The sequence below is a fragment of the Lactuca serriola genome, chromosome 3 (genome assembly GCF_051521515.1).
Source record: "Lactuca serriola cultivar US96UC23 chromosome 3, Lser_US96UC23_V15, whole genome shotgun sequence".
Taxonomy (NCBI): domain Eukaryota; kingdom Viridiplantae; phylum Streptophyta; class Magnoliopsida; order Asterales; family Asteraceae; genus Lactuca; species Lactuca serriola.
Genome location: NC_136410.1, coordinates 247,005,629 through 247,023,500, shown reverse-complemented (window position 1 = coordinate 247,023,500; position 17,872 = coordinate 247,005,629). Strand labels below are relative to the sequence as shown.

General features: G+C 35.1%; 1 long non-coding RNA gene across 1 annotated transcript; it reads left to right on the top strand.

The window, feature by feature from the left end:
• The first annotated feature begins 887 nt into the window (after window positions 1–887).
• On the top strand, window positions 888–1,543 carry LOC145094860 (uncharacterized). Its single transcript, XR_013703610.1, has 3 exons — window positions 888–1,199; window positions 1,272–1,320; window positions 1,409–1,543. It is a non-coding gene; the product is annotated as an uncharacterized LOC145094860 (long non-coding RNA).
• Window positions 1,544–17,872: the final 16,329 nt, after the last annotated feature.

The window sequence follows — 17,872 nt, the reverse complement described above, 5'->3', positions numbered from 1 at the left end:
TAGTTTTCTATAAAATTTAGTTAAAGCTATGTTTCTGTTTTAGATTTTGGAGTAAATCTGTTTTGAACAGCAGGTCTGTTTTAGAGACCTTGCTGTGATTACTCTTTTCTCAACTCATAGCTTCATTACTTCTCCTTTCTAACCTTTAGTCCTTCTAAGATGGGTTTTAAAAGTTTAAAATTTTTGCAAGTGTGCTATTGAAAATGAAGATAAACCCAATTGTGCTACTGAAAATGAAGAGCTTGTTCAGGTATCTCAATTTCCAGACATACCCTTTTGGGTTTTTCACTTTCCTGAAATACCCTTTTTGATCTTTTACAATTTCCAAAAATACCCTTCTTGGTGCCTAGGAGTTACAGTGTTACCAGTTGCAGTTGTAATATATATATATATATATATATATATATATATATATATATATATATATATATAGGTTGCAGGACAATGGTGAACAGTCAAGATTCGTATGCACAACCAGTTGCAGTTGCAGCCACACATGGTGTGGTGGATGTGTACCATGCATACGGTGGGGCTGCAAGCGGACAAACCCTTCCTGTTCAGGTTACTTATGCTGAAAACTATGGTACCCAGCAAGATCCCTACTCTTCTGCACACACATCATATTACACACATCATAATCAAAAAGTTTATAACATCAATTCCGATAATATACTATATTCACTATTGTTATTGTGGCCTTTTAGGTTTTGTTTAAGAATCTGAATGTTGATTTGAAGGAAGTAAGCCCATCATCCCTTCTTATGGACAAAGTGAGAGAAGTTGAAGGAAGCCCTGATTTTTCCAACAAGATGTCGGGTCAACTCAACAACCACTAATGGTTGGAGAAGTTAAAAAAACAAAGTATTATCTTATTGATTAGCGATTACTGGTGTTGAGCTTTAAGCAATTTCAGGCCCTCTATTTATTAATCTTTTATAAGCTAGATTGTTGTTTTCTTTCCTTTTTATAAGTTGAATTGTGGCTAGAAATTATAGTCATCTATTCAAAGAAGGTGTTGGAACGTGAGTTCAAATTGATGACCCTTTTACATATAAATTTGATTAACAGATTGTACAATGAAATGCAAAGAATAATTATGGGAAGGAGGTTAAGTATTAATCTCATGAATGCTGCAAACGTATTTGTTTCTCTCAATTCACCTTTTGAAGGACCTGGCACGTGTCTATATTACAGAACCTGTAAGTTTTTTTTTTCCTTTCTTTTATGGGTAAACTACAGGAAATAACCTCCTACTTTATTACTCTGTATAGGATGTATATGTAACAATTCTTTACACATGATATCAAACAGGAAAATGAGGTAGCTAACTAAACTAACTACTTCAATTTTCATATACTTCAATAAAAAATTAAAATATATTATGTTTGTTAATGATTTTGTATTGCAGGTACCTTTTCAACACTTTGCTGAGAAAATTGGTGGCTATCTTTTGAATAGGAGGAGTTAGTAGGTATTTAGACATGCATACCAAAGATAACATTTTGTACAGAGAGTTCTTGGCACATAGGAAGCTAGATAATGCAATTGTATATAAATGAGTTTATTTTTTTTATAACATTTACTCACTACTGGAATAGTTATTTGTATTTGACATATTAGTGAAATGAATTATCTTTGTTATTTATGGTATTTTATTTTGTATTATGAGATTTTTAATGTATTATTTAATTTGAAAATTAGAAAATCTATAAATAATATTTTTTTTTGAACATTTAAAATTATGATACGCAAAAATGTGTGTCATCTTCATTTATGACATGGCCTTTCTTGACAGTGGCTTTCTTGATACGCATTGCGTGTCATTAACACGCGCGTCGTAAGGTTACGACACGTGAATGCGTATCGTCTTCCTTTATGACAGGGCCTTCCTTGATACGCATTGCGTGTCGTAAACGCGCGTCGTAAATGCGCGTCGTAAATGAGCGTCGTAAATGCGCGTCGTCTATAGACGACGCGCAAAATCGCGTCGTCTTTCTTTATGATAGGGCCTTCCTTGACGCGCATTTGCGCGTCGTCTGAGCCTTTTACGACGCGCAATGAGCGTCGTAAAAGGCTGTTTTTCTAGTAGTGTAGATAAGTAAGAATAGAACCATTCTCATTATTAAAAGAAAATCTAAAACCTTGTCTAAACAAACCATGAAATGAAATGATATTTCTAGCCATTTCTGGCGAATAGCAACAATTTTCAAATCTAAAGATAAACCATTCCTAAGCACTAAAGAGTACACTCCAATCTTGGTCACAGGAGACGATCTTCTGTTCCCCATGATTAGATTTATTCTTCCATGCTCCACATCCCTATTTCTTCTTAGTCCCTACAATTTAGAACAAATATGGTAACCACAACCGGTATCAAGGACCCAAGAAATAGCATGAGATGAATAGTTAGATTTAATTGTGTATATAACTACGAAAGATGGCTTGATCTTTCCATCCCTTATGGCTTGCAGGTAGTCTGGGCAGCTTCTCTTCTAATGCCCTATTTTATGGCAATGATGGCACTCTGCCTCCTTAGGGTTAGGACAGGGTTTATCAGGATCAACTTTGGTCCCACTAGAAGAGGAACCATCTCAGGACTTTCCCTTGCGGTGGTTCTTAGACGGAGCCTTCCTCTTCTTGCCTCTTCCTTGCCCAATGGCCAAAACAGGAGCAGTGGATGGATTGGGAGTGGGTGCAACAGACTTGTCCTTTAGGTTGCTTTCAGCAACCCTAAGGAGACCTTGGAGCTTGCTTAGGGAGATCTCTTCCTTGTTCATGTGGTAGGTCATCCTAAATTGATTGTAACACGGAGGCAAAGAGTGAAGCACCATGTCGATTGCCAAGTCTTCCCCAAAGTCAACATTCAACCTGCGAAGACGATCGACATACCTTTGCATCTTTTGCAGGTGTACGATAATAGATTCTGCATGACCCATTTTAGCGGAAATCATGTTAGTGAAAATCACGTAACGCTCTTGCCTCGTGTTCTGGTGGTATCTCTCCAACAAGTCTTGGTTCATACGGATACATGTCCTCATAGGACTTTTGGAATTCGGCATTCATGGTGGCTATCATGATGCAATGTACCTTCATTGCATCACGCTCGTGAGTTTCAAAAGTAGTCATTTCCGCCGGAGTAGCGATTTCAGGGTTGATTTTCTTGAGCTTCTCATCGAGGACATACTCCTTCTCCTCATAGCGAGCAATTGTGCGAATGTATCTTATCCATTCGCTAAAGTTCGTTCCATCGAAAGTCACCTTTTGGCAAAGGCTCATCAATGTGAACGAACTAGCAGCAGCGTTGTTCGCATTCGACATCTACAAATAGAAAGGACAGAGATAGATTAGAATTTGAATCCCTAATTATCACCCAATAAGAAAATTAGGGCTAGGATCCAACAACAATATTTACATATTAGAAAAGGGATGCCGTAATCTAACATGCAAACAATTTGAAGGTAAGTGAATGACGATTCACTAATTCTCCACCATGAAAACATAACTATAAGTTCTAAATGTATTGAGAATTCCTAGGTTTGGATGAGATGCATTGAAACTTTTCAATGTCATGTTTAAATCTCGATATGCCCCTCTCGTTTGTGACTGGGATACCGAGGATCACAAAGTGGGTGTGAATTACCATGCAAATTTACATGGTGCCTTCATTGTAACGATCACCTATTCGATGTGCCGGTAAACCACACATGCTCCATCGAACTATGATTAACAATGAATCACCCTTTTCCACCTTTGCTTAGAGCTAACTAGTGTGCCGGTAAACCACACACGCTCCACTAACTTCTTAGCAAGGGTGCAAAGTGTAATTTCATGGGATTGTATCAATTCACTTTTCTTAAAGTAACTAAGATTGGGAAATTTTTGAAAAACATGTAGTTACTTTGTATTTCATATTATACTTTTAATGAAGAGATGAGGTTACCCTATCTTACCCGTTCGGCTAACGACCCTCCACTGATCAAGCAAGCAGTGGGTGTGAGTGTACACCCATTAAGCGCCATTTTATAGGCAGCAACCTTATACCCACCTTATGGACCGGCTTCGTGAATGAGGCTTGCTAACGGTAAGACTAGCATTTTTAATTATACATATATGTATTAATCTTGTAATATTATATTAGTATAGGGTTGGATATTAAACTTGTAAAATTCTAGGGATTGAAATTTAAATTGTCTAAATTAAACTTTTAATCATAAATTTCAAAACTTGAAGGCAAGTTTTAAACTTTTAAAACATAGAGGATCAAATAACAAATAATCTAAATTAACAATTAATTCCATAATTATCCATATTAGATTTATTTAATGATTTCTTGCAAAACAATTTACCAATTAAATTAAAATAATTAATCAATTATCACATAAGGAAAAAAAATATTTTATTAATTGATAAATATCTTCAATTAGGTCAAGAATATACTCATATATATCATAAAATCGGATTTATATTGATCTAATGTGATTAAGGCAAGTATCTCAAAGATAAACAGCAAGAAATCCCGACGTTTCCTCTTTCTGACGCTCGAACTCGCCGAGTACACAGATGGACTCGCCGAGTTGAGCCTACTCGCCGAGTACCATCATGGGACTCGCCGAGTTCGTAAGCCAGAGGACAAAAAAATGATTTTTTCAGCAACAAACAAGCAATCAAAGTATGAATTCAATAGAAACCAATCTAGGCTCTGATTCCACTGATGGGTTTTAGCCATATGAACATCCCTATGTGCACATGCAACCCTAATGCTTGGATTTAGGTTTCTCTAATTGATCATACATTGAATCAAAGACTTCTAATGGCTAATATACAATAACAACAATATCAAATCAGAGATTAGAAGTTTACCTTGAATCACTTGCTTGATCTTGTTGTCCTTGAGGCTTTAGAGTCACAATTGTCACTCCTCTAATGGCTTACAAACACCAACTAGCAAGAAGATGATTTAGGAGAGAGGAGAGAAGAGGAAAAAATCGGCCAGGGTTTCCTTAGAGACAAGAGTACCGAATTCCCTCATCCCTAGGGGTCTATTTATACTTGTAAGGCTCCTAGGGTTTCACCCTTAAACCCTAATTGGATAACTTAAGCCCTAAGCAATCCAAATCCTTTCCATGATAAGCCTTGGACGATTTTATGGCTATCCTTAGCCCTAGATCTCGTCCACCCCTTATCTATAAAGGATATATAGCCCAAAGTGCAACTAGCAAACAATTGACAATTTATACCCTTTTATTTAATTAATCTCTTTAAGTCACCAAATTAATTCCTAATTAATTTATGACTTATATTAATCAAATAATAATATTATTATTCCTTATATTATTCTTATAATATATTAATAATATTCCTTCTCTCATTATAAATCATCCTGTCAAGTTGCTATGGTGAAGGCAACCCAAAAGGACCATGCTCAACCGGGTCATATACTTGCCTAATATAGTTGTAGCCTTAGACACTATTCCAACAGTTGAATCCTCTGACTCTGAAGAAGAGGATAAGAATGATGATGGTGATGAAAGCACTGATTATGAAGAGGAGGACGCCGAGATTAATGTAGATCAGCCTGTCACCGACATATAATACTTTATTTAGGTAATAAACTCTCCTCCAAGGATGAACAAGCACACTTGATTCTCATCCACTTCTTCATGCACTCCATCTAAAGGTGATGCTACAAAATGTTGAACAATTCAATCTTTAGTGGTAACTGCTGAGCCATTGATCCAAGATGAGGTATCCCCAAGACCATAGTTTCCTTCTTCTCAAGCTGAGAATGTTCCTCCTATATCAACACCTATTCAGTGAAGATGACTCAATTGATGGGAGAAAGATTGTTTGAAGTTGAACAGGATGTGGCTGATATGAATAGATTTATACCTTTGGGAGATGATGATTCTGATGATATGGTTATTGATACCACCCCACCAAATTCTCTAGGTGATAATCCTCCTCCTCCACCACCATCATCAAATCCACATCCACCCTTATCATCAAGTTTAACTCCATTATCTACAAATCTTCTTCCACCATTTGGTTGTCCTCCCCAAATTCGATGATGCCAAAAATGGGTGAATAATCAATAGAGTCATGATAAACAAATGAAAATGGTGGTGATTTTACCAATCCATCTCAACCTAAGATGCCTGAATCTTGAAGAGGTGAAGCTGACCTTCAAAAGGAAATAGTTGTTGCCGACATTCCAGACATTGATGCAACAACTGATGATCGTCCCATTCCAAACTCTGGGGATCATTCAGGAACGATGAATATGAAGGGTTTCTTATCTAGGATTCATGCCACCACCTATTGTTCTTGTTGTTCCTTTGAATGTCATTTACCTTGACTCATACTTTGAGGAGGAGATTCCTAAAGGAACTAATAGTGACATTGATGCTGATGAGCTAAATCCTCAGGGAGATCTCAATCCACAAAAAAGTAAGTCTTCATTCTCTGGGGGGGGGGGGGGCTCATAACACTAAAACTGGAAGTTCTTCTACTAGTGATCCTTCAGCACCTCCTATTTCCAAGAAAAGAAAGCTCATTTTTTATTTGGATGAAGTGGCTAAAGTATGGGCTATAATTGTTGACGAAGTGAGAGAAATCATGACAGAGAATAATGCTCCAATTTGAGAATAAAAGAGATAGAAAAGAAGAACGTCTATCTGCCAAATTTGTTTAATCTCTTGCTTCCACTGAAAAAAGTGATGATGTTCAAAGCATGAATGATCAAGTCATGAAAATTCAGCTCTTCAATAATAGTATGGAGAAACAACACAGGGTTTCAGTGCTGAATGACCGGATCGACAGAAAGAAGTTTGGAGACGTTCTGACTCATAGAGCATATCATGATCCCATTATCAGGGTGATATGCACCAAACCAAGGAACGAGTCTCTAAAGCTTTACTTGGTTAGAAAGAAGACTGAATATGAATACACTGATGTTGTATTTGATTATGAGGTAGTGAAATTTGGGTGTAGCAAGTGGATTCAAATTCAAGAAATTATTGAAAAGTACAAGGATATTCATGTCGAGGAGGTGAAGTTGGCATTTCAGCAACTACTCAACAAATTCAGGAAGTTGAACCTTGTGTCGTCAGTTGGTCCATCTATACCATACTTCTCAAGAAGAATAAGTGCTCCTAGACTGTCCAATAATACCAATTTTCTTCTTCCTTATGGCACTAGGTACATCAAAAAAGAACTACCATCAGTGTTGAACCAATTCAGTATATATTCATTCGAGAACTACGGCATGGTATTTTCTATCTTGATAGTTAAAATCACATGTGCTTTCAACGCAATGATCATCTTCCAACTGCTTCCACTGAACATTTGTTTCATCTTCGCTTGGAAGGACTTAGTCATTTTGAACTTGAAAGAAGATGTCATGTGCTGATCTCTGTGCAACTTAGTAAAAGATTGGAAGAGCTTCAAATTGATAAATTCATATGGGTTATGCCTGAGATCTTAAAAGAAGCTAACAAGTTCTACAATGGTTCTTCTGATGAATCTGAAGAAGAAGTTTAGTTTTGACATCATCAGATTGGAGGGGGGGGGAGATTGTAACGCCGCACCTTATGATCTGATGAGTCAAATACTCTACACGCTATCTCTCAGTGTCAGCTTCTAAATCACCATCTGCATCAGAATATCAAGTCTATTAGTGTCATCGTGATGATAGTTATTCTAAGTATAGATTAGATACAATCCATTTAATTAAGGGATATGCTTGTATGAATTAGTATATATTCAACATTAGGGTGAAACCCTAATGTAACCTACGCCTTGTTGTCGTAATCGTATTGGTGACTGTCTTTTTGACAACCCCTTTCTCGGTGAAAGACAATTTGGTGAATCCTTTGTGTTATTTACTTTTCTGTTCTTTAATTGCTTAGTAATTTTGTTCTTATTTGTTATACTTGAATTGTAGTCTATCGACACAAAACTTAACAAACAAAGTAAAGAATCATTATAATGGATAGTCATATCATGCACGCCTAGTAGTGATTCGCATAGTTACTGTCTCAAGGTCTCAAAGGCTCGTTGTTGATCATCACCCCAATCGAAAGCAATAACCTTGTTTTTCAACTTCTTCAAAGGAACTCATATCTTTGAAAAATATTGAATGAATCGGCGTAAATATCCAGCTAATCCTAAGGAAATACTAATCTTGGTGGGAGGTTTTGGAAGCCCCGAACTTAAAACGGCTGCCCACTTGGTCGGGTTAACCAAAATCCCTTGCTAATTGATGAGATTACGAAGGATCTGAATTTACAACAACTAGAAATCACACTTTTTGAACTTGGCATATAATTTCTCATGCCATAGGGTCTTCAGTACTTCGCTCAAATGTCCCTAATGCTCTTTGCGGGGTTTCTAAAGTACCAAGATGTCGTTTACGAACACTATCACCAATCTGTCAAACATAGGCCGACATACTCTTTTCTTCAAGTCCAGAAATGTTTCATGGTGTTTTTCAGGACAAAGGTTATCACTACGAACTCATAATGCCCATATTGTGTACAAAATGCAGTCATGGAAACATCCTCCTCTCTGACTCTCATCTAGTGATACCCGAAGCATAGATCGATCTTAGAAAACCAAGATGATCTCTGCAAATGGAAAAACAAATCATTGATTTTTCGAAGACGGTACTTGTTCTTGATAGTAACCTTGTTCAAATCTCGATAATCAATGCACATATGGAGGGATCAATCCTTCTTTTGAACAAAACATGATGAGCACTCCCTAAGAGGATCTGATGAGACGAATGAATCCTTGGAGATTCCAAATGATAAGGTGCTCTAGCAATGGACGTTGTGCTTGGAATAACATCAATCCAAAACTCTACCTACTGCTCAGGAGGAATATCATGAAACACATCAGGGAACACTTTGACTATAGGGACCTCATCAAATGATAACTGGTTTTGATCTAATCCTCTATCAACAACAAAGGCCAAATATCTAGAGCATATGTGTTGTAAGTACTTATGAGCCTTAGTTGCAGAACAAATAACCATAATTTCTTTCTTTTTGTCACTAGAAGTGACTAGTTCTCCCCCACTCAGGCTTTGATCCCGAACCAATTTCCGTTTACAATCTATCAACACATAATGTGGATACAAGCACTCCTTACCCATGATGAAATTGATCACACCCACACTAGTTTGTCATCAACAATCTCAACTAACATCGGTGAGTCAAGTGTCCCTGGAGTACTGCTCAAATTCTTGCAAAACACAAGAGACACAAAATATCTACTCACTCCCGAGTAAAAAATCACAAGTACAAGCATGGAATTTACAGCAAAATGTTCTTGCTAACACATAATAAGCATACAACTTCAAACAATTATGTAGAGTGTAAGTTATACTATTTACATGTCAGGGAATATAGGGAGGAGACAACCTCTATGGTAGAAAGCCGATACATCCTACCTCAAGGCCTCGCATCCTCGGGCTCCCTCTATCCACTATCGATAATGCTCTGTGTGGCAGTAGTAGGGGCCTGAACCTAATTTCTGGTCCTATTATGACCCTTTGACTTGATGTGTCCAACTTGGTAACATCCAAAGTACAACCTTGAAGGTTCCTTGCAATTCTTGTTGATCCGCCCCAACTTCCAACACCTGTAACACAAAGAGTCATGGTTTTGCCTATACTTATTGTACTTCGATGTAGACTTCCCACCATCCCCCTTTCCATCAAATGTCTTAAACTTCTTCAATGGATGACCGATTGTCTGTTTATTAGGGTTGGCGTCTTTAGCTTTGACTGTATTTTAAGCTCAATCTCCCGAAGGCGAGCAACCTAGATCATCAAAACCCTCTCGAATGTCAGTTCTTAACATGGTACCATACTTAGACATATCCATACCCTTTATATCCTTTTAATCAATATAGAACACTGACTTCTCAATTAACAATACGTTGATCTTATTCATAGTCTCCATAGTCTGAGTCGAAGTAATGAACTCCTAATCGAGCTATTGAACTTCAAAGGCTAGAAAAAAAATCCTCCCTTAATAGATCATAAAAATCAACCAAGTCATATCCTTAATCCCCTAAGCTAAATGGGCATTGACCACTAGTTCCTACCAATCCTTTTATTCGTGTCTGAGAAGGCATGTATCATATTGAACCTAGGCCTCATCAAGGCAGTTGATGGTATGAAAAGTATCATTAACATTAGAAATCCACCTAACGCTAGCATTAGGGTCCTTCTTCCCCCTTAAACTATAATGGATGGCATGAAAAGAAATTCAATATCCTGTCTTTCAGGCATTCCCTAACCTAGCTCCCGAAGTAACCTCAACAATCCTCTACGTCATAGTCTCCAACAACCCAGTCATGATCTGAGTCAACAACTTAGAATGACGTTGTTGAGCTTCCTCTGAAACATCAAGATCACTACGTCATGAAATCAGGAGTCTCAACATCATCAGGTCTACGGGATTTGGATCCTTCTTTAGTGGCAACCATATGGAAACAATTTTCTTTATGCATCATTTTGGATGACTATTTCTTACTTATCTTTTATTGGATTGTATTTTATCATTTTCCAACTTGCACTAGTACTTCAGACTCCTTCGCGATTCCTCCAGATCCAACCACTTAACCCTATTTACTAGATGTTTGTTAATTATTACTTACATACAGCCGTATCAACCCTCTCCTATCGAGATTTATCATGACACCAGATAAAGTATAGTTGATACATACAACTATAGATAATCATATAAAATAGATATGTATTTGAAAGGTTGACTCTACCTTAAGGCCACAACCAAACAAGGAAAAGGAAATATGTCCATATCAAGATTTTTGAGCCTATGTAATGCTAATCATGTACAAATGTAATCCAAGGTTGTAAAAATCGCTTGAAGGTAGCTCGACGGCCGACTGGTGTTAAGGGATTAATCGGTCTTGGGGGGATTAATTAAGAATTAATCGGGGACTATAGATTATTAATAAAATATTAAAATTAATTAAATATTAATATATCTTAAGAAAAACAAGTACTTCAAAATTAGAAAATAAGAAAAATTGTACTTTGGAAATTTGGAAATACGAAAATATGAACATTTTGGTATAATATTTGAAATTTTGAAAATTTGAAAATTTTGGAGTAAAAAAATAAAGTTGGTTTTTTGAATTTTTTAAAATATTTTTGATCTTTTTTTTTGACTTTTTTCGACTATTTTGACTTTTGTTGACCGATTAATCCCGCTAAACCCGATTAATCCTAAATTTCTGATTAATGCCCTAATCCTCGACGGTTGGAGAACGCCAAACGATTAATCCACGATTAATCACCGATTAATCCCGGTTTCTGTAACCATGATGTAATCTATATGTTACAAATTATCTAGTGGAAGTAACTACGTCATCTCATATATGAACATATTGTTTGCATACTCGCATCATATAAGGCATGTAACTCGATTTCACATCATATAACATACCTCATTACATACTAACTAACCATAGGGCTCAAATGATTAGAAGATATGCATTCTCTTATTCGAGGCATGTGACATTTCTCTTTACTTATATTTTCAAAACTTGTCCCCTTAATTTAGTTTATTAAAACAATTATTTTGTAAATCAGCAGTTGTTTGTTTCTAAACACAAAAGGGACTATGTTTAGTTCTATGAAACCATTGCTCTGATACTAACCTGTAGCTTCGCAAAAACTAGCCATAACTTTTAAAACACCTCAAAGAGTAGAGGTACTAAAATGTGATTTCATACATAACATTAAAACAAAGTTTCATCATCGAATCATCATAAAAATGCGGAATCTAAGTCTTGTTTTAAATATGAAAACACAAAAGGTAACATAAATAGATTACTCGCCCCCGAGAATGTCCAAATCTCCTAATCAAGTCAGCTTCTTGCGCTTCGAACCTTAAGGGCCTGCAGCTAAAAAGATAAAGTAGCATATATAAGCCTAAGGCTTACTGAGTAACACAATTCTTGCTTATTATATGGATCATATGCAAAACACATCCAAAACATGATATCAAGAAAAAACACGTATTATTTTGTACTGTATCAAATATTATATGCTAGCGTATTCCTAACCACTATGACCACAACTTTCTTTGAAGATGCTATTCTCTAGAAACACAAATCATCCGATCACACTTCCCTTTAAGAGGTTATGCGTCATCATACAGACAACCATGACACAATTAGAACTTTCCCTAAGCGCCTATTCTCTAGTTTGGTCAATCATCCCCACCACACTAACTTCTAGTAGGCTATTCATGGTCGTACATAATAAAATCACATAGTCCATATAGTAACAAAGTTTCTAAGAATTCACTTGAAAGGAAGACAAGATGACATCAATAATCCAAGCTATAGGTATTAGGTTTTCCCCAAATTATACAATAAATAACCCTACTTTTTTTAATTAAGGTAAAACATTTATTTACACCTCCTTATTGAGTCTAAGTCCAAATAAATCTATTATATGGGAAAAATACCATTTTTCCCTTCCAAGACCCAAGCCTTACATAATTGACCAAAAATCATACTTTGTCAAAAATTCAATAGTCTACATCATCTTGCCATGAAAAACACAGGGTTGCACCACTACCACTGGGCAACAATAGTCATGATTTACCCAAAAGTCATGTTGCTAAAATCAAAACTCACGACACAATCTTAGCGGATTAGCCAACTTTCTTCCATGGAGTTAATCCTTTAAGATCTAAGCCCTAAAATACTAAATCATGTAAAAGTGAAGTCTTAATGGATAAAGTTTCCAAACTTTATCCATTTGCATGTACTTAACACCACAAATCAAAGTATAGGTCAAAATGGGACTAAAACGCTCTTATTCTTGTGCATGGACCAAATGATAAGATGGATTCCTTAGTTTCTTACCACTAAGGGTCCAAGGGCCATAAAAGTGTAACTTTTAAGGCTAGAGTTCTCCAAACTCCAACCAAACCACATCCAAACTACTAAAACATGCAATAAACAATATATATACACTAATAACTCATAAAGCTTCAAGATTTAAAACATACAAAGGTCTAGAAGGTGCTAGAAGGTTGGATTTGGCATGCTTATTGCTTCCTTTCATCGCCAATGCATTTACTTCTCCTTTAAAGTGCAGGAACAAGCAAAGAGGGTCATATTACAAGGAGGGGAGAGATAAGGTCTCTCTAAAGATGGTGGTGTTTGATCGTAGAGGAAACCCTCGCCATGACATCTTTCGAATCAGGCTTAAAGCATAAAATATGGGGTTTTTGTCCCTTGCGACATCTCGACGCTAAAGCAAGGTATCACAACATGACAAGTGGCGCATCCTGTGTAGAGTGACTCATGGTGTGTATGTCGTGATCCATGGGAATTATAAGATCTTAAAACTCAAACAAGTTAAACTTGGGTGTTATAAGACATATTTTTCTTATTGTTACTTATATGTCATATACATTACATATTAATGCTAGCTCAAGCATAGTGCAACTTATATTCTTTCCTCATAGCCTGAAATGAATTGTATCTTATTTGTGGTAGTCATAAACTTCATAGTCAAATTGCATAGTTGAGTAGAATTATTAAATTAGATCCTTACAAATAACTTCCTTTAGCTTAAAAATACTTAACCATGAAATCCACAAAAATAGAATATCATCTTCTTATGAGACAATGGATTTTGTAAAGTAGCAAGAAACTTTAGGATCAATGCCTGGTAAAGCCAATGTACCCCAGACCAAACCCTTAAAGCTAGAATTTCTCTTTTTGAAAGATTACTAATCTTTATACTGTAAATATATCTAATATTTTGTGGAGTGTTCTTCAGGAAACTTTAGAAAGTCATGATCAGACATCTTGTAAGATTTTTATGTATTAAACTCAAATAAATCAAATGTTAAAATCTGATATGGTTGTAAATCGTTGCACTTTGGACGATAGTTGTGGTGCAACTTACGTTCCAACAATAGATTAAAAAATTAAAATTTAAAATAGCGCCGCTTATTAGGGTTTTTAATTTTTCATTAAAATCAACTTGTTTTTGCCAAAAAAATAAACTAATGAGAAATCATTCTTTTACCAAATATTTGAGAAAATCAACATTTCTTCATTAAATGATCAATGATGTATAAGAGATTTTGTATAATCATACATTTGATGATGCGAAGTAGGCATGCAATGAATTTTGACTTGGACAGATGTTTGTGAGGATGTAAGGGTGAATTAGAGAATGGTGAAAAATAACAGAGAAATTTCAGAAGATGTAACCTAGTTACACTGTAAACCTCGACTCGACACACCACCGTTTGTGTCACGAATTGCGATAGAATTTCATTTTCTAAAGTTTGTGGTCTTTCTCAATGTGAATTCTTCCATTTTATGTATGAGTTCCATATCCACCTTCTTTTGTGATTTCCTTCTTCCTTTCATTAATGTTTACTTTTAAAATACCCTTCAAACTTTATAAATTCATCATAGATTAATCTTCATGTGATAGATTAAAATTAAAGAGAAAATCAAACCAAACTTAAGGGTGCCTCCATTTCTTTGTAAGTTTTCTTCTAGTAATAAGCATTCATTTATATGTTGCCAACTGCACGCTATTTTTTTGTAAATATTCTCCATGACCTCTGCTCTTTTATGAGTTTTCCAAATGCATCCAAATCATTGATGTTTTTGCAGGTTCTAACTAAGTGTCAAAATATTCTGCAAAAATATAAAAGAGCAAAAGAATCATCTTGATGACGAGAAAAAGTTAAATAAATAAAATAAACCTTTAAAAACATGTCAGCGGTCAATAAGATTTAATATAATATGTTGACTATAAAAAACGTCCATTAAAGACAGTCAGGAGGTATGATCCTTTTAGTATAAAATCTTTGGAAAACTCCAACAACCAAGCTCAATTTGACTATTCTGACATCACTCTCATAAGTAGAATTTTTGTATTATATCAGTTTAGGTGATTCAAATAAATAACTAGAAAGTAAAAAAAACATTCAAAATAGGCACACCATATAAAATATAATAAAATAAAAGGATAAACATTCTTATCGGAAAAATTTAAGCAGTTGTTATACACTGAAATTCTCATTTCTTGAAGGGTACATCTTTTACATGTAAGAAGCGATTTATGAAAACAAACATTCGGGACCCATTAGGAACTTTCCTATGGTTTTACTTACATGGAACAACCTGAGTGCTTCATTGATCCAAAATATCCCAATAGATTGTGCAAGCTTCAGAGGTCTATTTATGGATTTAAAAAATTGTCACGTAGTTGGAATCTATGCTTTAATACAATGGTAAAAGTGTTCGGATTTTATAGAAGTGAGGATGACTCTTATGCATATGTTAAAGCCAGTGAGAGTAATTTTGTATTCCTAATATTTTGTGTTGATGAAATACTCCATATAATAAACAATACGACAACCTTGTCTTGTGTCAAAAGTTGTTGGAATATGTTTCGCTATGAATGTCTTAGGAGAGGCAGCTTATATAGTGGGCATTAGGATATATGGTGATAGATTTAAACTTCTAATTTAACTAAGCAAAACTAGATAGTTAGAGAAGGTTTTGAAAAGATTTAAAAGGAAAGATTCTAAGAAAGGGTATCTACACATGCAAAACGACATAAGTTTGAGAAAGGATTAATCACCTAACACACCTGAGGAATTGGAAAGGATGGGTGAGTCTTATATGCTTCTAATATAGGATCGATCATATATGTCATGACATGTACTAGACATGACATCTCATAGGCTCTGAGCATTGTGAGTTGATATCAAGAAAACACCGGTGTTAGTCATTAGAAATCTTTAATAAACATGCTCAAGTATCTAAAAAGAAAAAAGAATATATTCTTGGTATACGGTGGTAGAAAATAATTTCAAGTTATATGGTATCAGATGCAAGTTTCCAAACCGATAAGGATAACTCGTGCTCAAAGTCAGGTTAGGTGTTTTTGTTGAATGGGGCAGCTATTATGTGGAAAATTTCCTAATAAAAGAAGGTGGCAGACTCGACATGTAAGTCTCGGTATTTTATAGTGTGTGAAATAGAAAAGCAGGCTACTTGCTTAAAGAACTTCATTGGTGATCTTTTAGTTGTACCAAGCATCAAATACGACGGTAATTCAAGACATATACTAAGAAACTAAGATTACTTTGACATAGAGTTGAAGACAGGGCATCTTCGTGAATAGGGTATCATCTGAGGAGAATTCAATTGATCTGTTGATAAATCCACTATCAAAAGAGAAACATGATGGTCATCAAGGAACATTGGCATGAGAATTGATAGTGATTTGATGTAATACTTTAGTTAGTAGTTTGAATTATTATGAATCATATAACAGTATGACTTATAACCATTTTTTTCTTTATTTTAAAGAGTTTTAATAAAGAGATTTTGATGCTAGCGTGGTTGTAATAATTTAAATAATGTGTTTCGTTTTTACATGTTTAAAACCTTACTTCTAGAATTTTTCATTATGTTTAGACTTCCAATGTAGATCAAGCTCTAGGAAGTGGGTGGGTGATTCAAGAATGTCATGAATGTTAGTATATTGGACTATACGAGATTAGACATTGCATAAAGAGTGCAGTAACACTATTTGAGTAGTTGAAAATAGAAATTTTAAGTATTAGAACACCTCGTACATATAGATTGTTGCATGGATATAGTCACAAGTAATTCTAAGATGAAAATATATTTTATTCATCAAACTAAGATAAATAATTAGGATTTTATCTGCAAAATCAGTTGTGTATTGGTGTGCTCCAACACTATTCATAACTTGTAGTTATAAAGGGTATTTCCATGTATGATTTGGCAAGTAAGTAGAAACTATGTAATCAAAGTTTATTTGTTCCTTATCATAATTAGGAAGCGATACGTATTAGCCCTCAATGATTTGGTTCTGGCATCTACAATGCTTGTCCGAGCCCTAACTAAACTGATGCGTTCAATTTGGTAGTCAAATGTAATGTTAGAAATCGTTAATTGGGAAACTAAATTTTGAACATTATCATTGACTCATATCCATGGCTCATGTTCATAGAGGTATCTAGAACAAATGAATAAGTTAATCACTTCTCTAAGGACCAATTTCTAATCATAATTTGACAGTTGTAATGGATGACAACACTCTATTGACTGTTAGTGAAATATTTAGATCTTGAAAAGTTAAGGACTTGTCTAAGTGGGTGACTATTGGAAATAGTTTCAAACTTTATCAATTATTTTAACAATATTTATAATAATATCAGGGTCCTTTTGGGTTGGCATCATGACCCATATAGAAGAAGGAAATGGAGATAGATAAGTTGTTAATTTATTAAGGAATTAAAAAAAATTAGGAATTATTTAGATAATTAATTAAAATGTTTTAATTAATTAAAAGGATTGAATATTAATTTATCAAAGTGACTATTTGGAATATTCCAGAAGCCTATAGGGGCTCCATGATGTGCAGTTTTATGTTCCCTATGATAAGGATAAGGCTTATCTGAATCAAATACGGATAAACTATAGAGTTTGATTCCTTTTAGGATTCTATATGTAGTCTATAAATAGTCTGTTCGGGGTAAACCATAGAGCTGCTTATTCATTTTACAGAATCGTCCCTAGTCTCTCTCTTTCTCTCTGTTTCTCTCTCCTTGGATAAAAACCACAAAATCTCTCCCAGGGTTGGTGATTTTCATATAAAACCTAGTTTTGGGTTTCTTTTATTTGCTTTTGTTTTTGTGCATCTGATTCCATTAGAGGGTGCTACACTGGATCCTTCATCTTTGTAGCGAACTGGAAGTCACGAGATCACAATCTAGCCGTAAAGAGGTTAGTAGTTTCTTTATTTTGTTGATTC